Here is an 8,649-nt window from a genome sequence, read left to right as displayed (position 1 = left end):
GTAGAATATGAAAATACTCCCACACGTTTCAGACTTTTGACCTTTCTCAAGACATTGGATCTCATTTACTAATATGCGCATAGAGATGTTCTTATTTTGCGCACAAAACAAGTGTACATGCAAAATTACTGTCAGATTCATGACACATGCGGACCAGCCAATTTTTTTCTTACCACCGTGTTTATGTTAGTGAATCAGAATCGTTCTAAATTGATGTGCCCACTATCTGTAATTAGCATACCACAATGCTCCCATTTCTCTATATAAGGTAAGCTCTGTTGGAGGGCTGCAGCAGTGGAGAGAGCTGTCACTCATCAAGAGAGCCGTGATGGTAAAAATGTGGAAAAACTTGAAATGCAAACATTAGTTTCAGGAGTAGAGGCCAGAAAAGGCCAATTTGGCTGGTAAACATTGTCATTGGCACAACTGTTTGGAGCCTGATGTGAACCGGACAATTTCCCATCCACTTTATATAACAAAAATAAACACTACGCAAACAACACTTAAAGAAATTGTTGGCAGTAACATGTTGTTTTAGTTCACAAACCAGACTTAATTTTAGAGTCAATTTAAAGTCACAGCGGTTTTATTCAGCAGTGCAAAATCACACTCAGCTGTCTCATCTCAACAATCAAATAGCGTCTCACATGTTCTTGTCTGTATAACCCCAACATGAAAATGATATTTGCAATTTTTGCCTTGACATTATAACAGCAATAATAGACGCCAAGATGACTACACACGTAGCAATCTAAACATTCACTTATCTGTATACATTTCTCACAAAAAGTTTACACCATTTCAAAACAAAAAGGGCAGAAAGACTCATAAACTGAATGTGATGACACACAACACTATACACCAAACAGAGCTGTCTGTCAGTGTTCTTCTCTCTCTCTTTAATTACCTCTACCACTGCTTACAGCCATATGAACTATAGCTGTTATGCAGATCAGCCATGGTACTAAAAACAATAGTGATACTTTTTTTTTTTTTTTTTTTTTTTTTTAAATTTGCACAGTAAAAACAAAGCAGCATAAACACAACAACAAAAGACAAGAAACAAATTGTGCAGGTGAGATTTAGAAAACCCTTAGAGGCTTATTGTAGTAATCTCACCCCACTCCCCCTTTCCCTCTCTCTTTCTCTCTCTCAACCCAACCGGTCAAAGCAGATGGCCGCCCATCTAGAGCCGGGTTCTGCTTGAGGTTTCTACCCGTTAAAGAGGAGTTTTTCCTTACCACTGTCGCTGAGTGCGGCTGATGGGAAAATTGTTGGGTCTCTGTAAATTAAAGAGTACGGTCTTGACCTACTCTTTGTGAAAAGTGCCTTGAGATGACTTTTGTTGTGATATGGCGCTATATAAATAAAAATTGATTGATTGAACACTGTGCTCCCAGAATGCAGGCTTACTGGTGGTTCTCACAGTCACCAAAAGTAGAATGGGAGGCAGAGCCTTCAACTATCAGGCAGACACCCTCTCTATGTTTAAAATTAGGCTTAAAACCTTCCTTTTTGATAAAGCTTATAGTTAAAGCCGACCAAGCTTGCCTTGGACCAGCCCTTAGTTATGCTGCTATAGGCCTAGACTACCGGGGGACTTCCCACAATGCACTGAGCTCTTCTCTCCTCTTCTCCATCTGTGTGTATTCTTTTAAAATTACTGCATGTTATTAATTTGATTTCTTCCCAGAAGTACTTCGTACTTTCTCATCCGCAGGAAACCATAGAAACCATGCTGACGTGTCCCTCTTCTGTTCTTCACCAGCTGTTCCCTCTGTTCTGTTCTGTCCTACCAGTTGTTGCTGCTAGTCATATATCTATTATTGTTGTTCTGCTTCTCTGCGTCACCGACACTCCATCACCCTCTTCTCTGTCTGTCAACGCAAATGCTCAGAGCAGATGGCTGCTCAGAAGCCAGGTTCTGCTTGAAGGGTTTTTCCTTAACACTGTGCGTGCCAAGTGCTACTCATGGGGAAATTGTTGGTTCTATCTCCTTGTAGATGAAAGAGTGCAGTCTGGACCTGCTCCATGTGAAAATCACCCTGAGGTGGTTGTGGTTTAGCGCTAAATAAGTAAAACTGAATGTGTGTGTACGTGCATGTGAACATGTGCGCATGCTTACTGAAGCACACTTGTGTTAAGTCAACCTCTTATTACAGAAAGAGAGAGAAAGGCCGATTATAATCAGATATGATCAGTTTGAATGGTTAAATTTGGTTCATCAGACAGGTCCTAAGCTTATATTTGAAATTATTGAGAGAAGTGGACTGAAATGCAATTTGAATTTAACTGTTCCACAGCTGAGCCCCCCTATATCTAATAGAGAATTGACAGAGCCCAGTATAGAATATTGGGAGGTGTAAACATTTGGTATGTCTCGTATTATAGTTGTGTACATCACCATTAGGCTGGAAAAACGCTTTACAAAGGAAGGGAAGCGAGGCTGGCTGATGAAAAATTTTAAAAATAAAAATACAAATTTTGTTTTTGTTTATGTTATAAATTGTTAGGATCTTGAGCTGATTGAAGAGAGGGGCTGAGTGGTCAGTCCTACTACTAAATGTAGCAGTTCTGCAAAACTTTTCGGCAAAATTTAAAGCTTACGAAGGTAGGTGGGATAAGTAGATCCCCAAATAATATTGCAATGCATGAGGTACGGATAAATTATGCTATAATAAAGACTCAATAAACACTTCTGATGCACCAAACTTCGAAATTTGCCAATGATGCCAATAGATTTGGACATTTTATTGCAAACAAAATGAATATGACTCTTCAAGCTTAGAGTTTCATCAATCAGGACTCCAAGGAAACTCGTGGATGATACCTGGGTAATTGGGTTATTTCCAATGGAGAGACAAGATTTGAGAAATAATTATTTATATATATATATATATATATATATATATATATATATATATATAAGGAATAGGAGTGGTCCTAGAATAGATTCCTGTGGGACCCCACATGTTAAAATAGCACTATCCGATGACCATCCATTCATGATAAACTGTTGATTATGAATATAATTGTAAAACCATTTATAAGTGATGCCAGTAAAACCATAGTTTAACAGTTTTTGGAGTAAGATGTCATGATTAACAGTGTTAAAAGCTTTAGATAAGTCAAGAAATATTCCTAAAAGCATATTCATTGTTATTCAAAGCAGTATGAATTTTGTCAACCAGTTGAAGCTCCGCCATTTCTGTAGAGTCATTTTTCCTAAATCCATATTGGTGTTCATACAGGATGTTCCACTCCTGCAGATGTTTCATCATTCTGTTGCAAACAAAAATCTCCAAAACAGAGATTTGATAACAGACAGAAATAGGGAGCCAATTGTTAAATGAACTTCGGTCTTCAGATTTAAACACAGGAACTACTTTTGCAATTTTAAAAAGGTATTATTCCACTTTCTAGAGATTTTGTAAATATATGTCAATGGCTTGACAATTGAGGAGCTAATATTAATGACCAAACATGACCTGACCTCATCATGACCAGCTGCTGTATCTCTCATATTGGCAATGATTTCCTTCTCAGTAGGAGGATTAAAGCTCTGGAGAGAATGATAGCAACCTTTCAGGAATTCAGATGGAGTTATCCTCTCTGACAGAAAAATACCAATATTTACATAATTATTGAAAGCACATGCAATATCGGATGGGTCTGTGTATACTCTATTTTCATCAACAAATTGGGACGGAAGAGTGGCTGATTTATGCCCCATGTAGTTTTGGGGTTATTTGAGGCTTCATTTAACTTGTTGGTGATATATTTTTTCTTTGCAATTCTAATTAAATGGTTGTATTTGTATCTATGCTTCTTATAATTGGCAATATTCATGGGGATGGATTTTTGATAAATTTCTTATACAACCTATTCGTCTGTGACAAAGCGCCGTGGGTTAAATATGGTTGCTTCAATCAATGATGTCCAACTACGCTACCTGGGGGAATTTCACCCCCAGGACATTCAAATTAAGTGCTCAACTCCTGAGCTAAAAACAGGTCACACAGGGTCGAATAAAACAATGGAAGGGAGTTCGTGATTCCACAATAACTATATATATATATATATATATATATATATACACATATATTAACAGTAAATGCACAGTAAGTATATCAAGAAAAAAAAAACATTCAATCTTTTACACAAATATATCAAAATGTATTATAGTAAAAATTATTGCACAATCCCAATGGCTTACTACCGTTAATTGCCTGATACTACCAGGAGCAAGGGGGGATCCCGAACACAGGGAAAGCTGGACGAAAGAAGAGGAGGAAGCAAATAAATAAACCACCCGCATGTGTTCACAAAAACCCAAACCACACGGTACCGTTCACTACCACAGCAGAACGTGAGGGGTTCACTACCAGGGGGAAAAGATCTCATCGGCCCGCGGCCCAGGCCCACGGCTCTTACAGGCAGAGGCAGAAAATTAATGCAGACACATAAGGAGGGGGAAGATATAACATGAGCTGACCAACCGTGTACCGCACCAGGTCGGAGCAAAGTCAAAAGAAACAAAGTCAAATTGAAAACAAAGTTGAATTTAGAAAAAGAAAAAAAAAAAAAGAGTCAGTACAGTTTAACAGATTAAACTAAAGCACAAGAAATAAGATAAGCAAAACAAAAAAAGAGAAGATAAATTAAAAAAGAAAAGTAAAAGAAAATAAACAAAAAGCTTAAACCAAAATTAATAAAGCAACAAACTATACACTCCTCTGGCTCAGGGTCGCTATGACACCAGCGGTCGATACATCATAAATGACGTGCAGTAGACCAGGTTACAGCGTAGCAGCAGCAACACCACAAACAGCAGCAGCAGGCTGGAGGGCAGCGGGATGCCGCGGGATGCGGCCTGGACACACACAGCCTCCCAGGTACCAGGAGGAGAGTTTCTGTGACTGCCGGAGCCCAAATACGCTGAAAGCATCGATAAATTGCCCGCGCTTCCCCACACACCGGTTTCCGAGCGCAACAATCCTGCTGTGAGCTTCCAGCAGGCCGCTGCAAACACTGATGGGCCCTAGTTCAGCCAGCAGCTTGTCACACAAAGACAGCAGCAAGGGAATGACAGTGCACTGATTTAATCCCAACAACAATTTGGAGAGACTACAAATATTTAAATGAAAAGTTGAGAACTACTTTGAACGGAGCTTTGGCATATCAAGTAATAAACTATTAAATCCATTAATACTGAAATGGTCACAGGATAAACACTCAGAAGTCAAAGAGCTAAAAAAATTTTGAATCAGGGTCAAACAGCTCCATAAAAAAGACCAATCAAGTCATCATCATCACCATCAATGTCATGATAAGGAAATATGGAGACATGCTTAGAACAAGTCCAAGCGCTCCATTCATTTATATTCATTGATAGGTGTGCATCTCAGGTGGACACTTTTTACAGCAAGTACAATAAACAGTGGGATTTGAGAGGATATTATGACAGTGATAACAAAGACAGCTGTAGTCCATCATGGACATGGAAGTACTCATAGGTAGACCAAAATAAATATTGGAATGACTAAGTATAATACTGTGGGCCCTGTCTTACGCACAGCGCAGAGTGGGGCTAAGTGCAGCGCAAGTCTCTTTTAAGACCGACGAATTTGTCATTTTCCGTCCAGCGCCCACGTTATTAAAATAGCGGAAGAAGTCCTGCAGCTGTCGGCTCCTCTGCTCCAGTCACACCCCTTCTTCCGGGACTTTGTATACGGAGCCGCTGTAGAAGGAGGAAAATAAATATCCTCAATCAAGTGACCTATGACTACCACTAGCACACACACACACACCCTCAGAGTAGCCTGTTACACAATCCTTTACTTATCGTAATAGTGCGCGCTGAACCAAGTCTCGGTCATCGACGCCTGGCTCGTCCTGCTGTCGTCTGTCTGCTTCCTCGTCCCAGCTGCACCTTTTCTCCGGTGTATCCACGCTGTTTCAACGAGTAGTCTCCGTCCTCAGGTTCCCACGACCAACTGCAACCGATATTCTGTGGAGCGAACCCTCTCACATCCGTCGCTTCCCCGTGTCTCCAAGTCTCTCCTTCCTTCTCCACCTGCTTCACCTCTTACACTCGGCCAAAAAAGACATGAAGGAACTCAGTCCAGTCCGCTACTCCTGAGTGAAGGGGTGTGTGTCATCCAATCACTCACTGGTGTTCTCACTTAATCCATCATTTGATCACTTAGAGTTCAATGCACTCAGTCCAAATTAAAACACAATATCAGAAAATATAAAACCATATAAAAAAAAAGCATGCAGGGCAACTCACTAAAACCAGATGCATATAATAAAAATAAGACATGCAAAATATAAGATCAAGTAGGATTACAATTATGTCTCAATTTGACAAAAACACTGATTACGTGTAGCTTTTCAGCCTAAAGCAAACAGTCCAGCTGGAACTGATTGGAGGCAGACTCTGAGGAGACATATGCACTCTGTGTGATTAGTTTGGTTACCTCAACAAAAGAGCTCATAATGGTATAACCTGTGCCAAAATGATTGTGGACTGAATATAGCTAAATGTGGCTTGATTGTTCAATAATATAATGTGTAATGCTGGAATAATGTTGGTGACTCAGAAAATTGGGGAGGACAGGGGGAAAACCAACATGGAATCTTACAACAAACTGCATCACTGTCTCTACCTGATGAAATCGGAGGGGTGGGGCTTTCAAAAACAAAAACCCCATAGCATATACATATTGTTTCTTAACAAAGAAGTGCTCATTTTAGATGTGGAGTTGTTCAGAATGTGTCATTTTACCAACAAAGCAAAATTCTAATTTATAGTATTGTTCTATTGTTACAACAGATTTATATTCTAATCAGAAACAGACAACTTATCACATCATCTACATGTGTTTCCTGTGTATTTTCTTAGTATACAGAAATATATAAAGTACCACAAAGCTTATAATCTGATACAAATACAGATCAGTGCTGAATACTAGAAAGACTGAACACTAAAAACATTCACAGATCTAAAAGTGTAGGTTCACATCAGAAAGTGTTAATGCATGTATCAAATACATGACTTACACACTCTTATTTATATGTACAATATACAAAATATAATCTACAAAGCTGACATGTTAACACTTGTTATTCTAGTTACTTTAAGCTTATTACTCAATACATGACTCAGCTTAAAAACGAACTGAAGAAATTGTCACAAGCCAGCAGCCAGACCTCCTGCACACTCATTCACTAATCACACAACATCAACAGGTGACTGAACAACCACTTAATTAAAAACTGGATCAATTCCAAATGAATGAGTGAGTCCAGACAGCTCACTGTAACTTCAACAAGCAAACTACCCACAACACATTATATGATCTCTGCTGCATTCTTGTTAAGGAGATAAATTCACACAACAGCCACACTGAGACATTTAACCATCAGAGATGAAATTAGCGACCAAAGAGACAGAGAGAGAGAAGCCGTATCTGACTCACGTTATCTGACCTCCTCTTCTTTCTGTCATGGAGATGAAGTATTCATGTTATAACGTCCATTTGTTGCTGTTGGGCATCTTGTTTGTTAGTTAACAGAACTTTGTGGCTGCTGGTTAACCAGTCTGATATCATTAGCAACAATGACAAACAAGCTAACTCTCCTGGTTGTTTCTCCGGTCGCTTCTCTCTCCACCTTCCCCTGCAGCGTCGTCCCGCTGCTGCGCTACCCAGTCCAGATCCATTCTCACCATTAACTTAATAGTCCTTCCATGGATGTATAAAGACTCCTTCAGGCTGCTACAACAAGCTAACTGTTGCGTTGGCTAACGCAAGGAGCAATCTACTGCTTGTTATCTACTTCTGCTACTCTGTATTTTCCTTATACTGTGGAAGGGGTCAAGGTCGTTGCCAGTGGCAGGCTATATAAAGCTGCCAGTTTGCATCCAGCACTGCTGCTGGCAGGATTACATGCTGCCTATGGTCCACAGTATTTTATGGGGAGAATTATGACTGTTGTCCTGGTTGGTCTGCACCTAACCTTTGCATCAAGCCTCCTGCTTTAATGTCCAGCCGCTCACGGCCATTCTAACACAGCGCCATGAGAAAGTAGAACACATGATCCAACAGCAGTGTTATATTATATATTTATTCATATCTTTGTTATATCTTCCTATACACACACACACGTTTACCCAGCTATGAGTACTTATGGACAAAGCATGCTATATATATATATATATATATATATATATATATATATATATATATATATATATATATATATATATAAAATTAAATTCACACTGCTTACCAATGACAACTGTCTTCAAGATCAGCTGCTGGGCAAATATTTTTTAATTCACCCTCCTCCAGTTCGAGATTTGCCCTTCTCTGAGATCTCATGCCCTAGAATAATAATAACTTTATTTGTATAGCACTTTTTAAAACACACTATGGGGGCAAAGACACTACAACTTCAGAAAACACATGCAAATAGACAAAACACAAGCAAATTCAGAAAACATCTTTGTCAATTTGACAACACATGAGCAGCATTTAGAAAACATGCAGCAAATACCACAACACAACACATTACAGAAATGACAACAGAAGTGTTTCCAGAAGGCACTTAAGAGTGATGAACATGTCAATAACACAAAAATGT

The 8,649-nt window shown here is 39.2% G+C and overlaps 1 long non-coding RNA gene across 1 annotated transcript; it reads right to left on the bottom strand.

Annotated features, from left to right (window-relative positions):
* Positions 1-564: 564 nt before the first annotated feature.
* On the bottom strand, positions 565-8,116 carry LOC137170889 (uncharacterized). The gene is made up of 2 exons (XR_010924682.1): positions 5,842-8,116; positions 565-5,740 (listed from the first exon to the last, which is right to left on the bottom strand). It is a non-coding gene; the product is annotated as an uncharacterized lncRNA (long non-coding RNA).
* Positions 8,117-8,649: the final 533 nt, after the last annotated feature.

This window comes from Thunnus thynnus, chromosome 19, assembly GCF_963924715.1.
Source record: "Thunnus thynnus chromosome 19, fThuThy2.1, whole genome shotgun sequence".
NCBI lineage: Eukaryota > Metazoa > Chordata > Actinopteri > Scombriformes > Scombridae > Thunnus > Thunnus thynnus.
The sequence above is the reverse complement of the archived record's forward strand: the minus strand, read 5'-3'. Positions and strand labels throughout refer to the sequence as shown.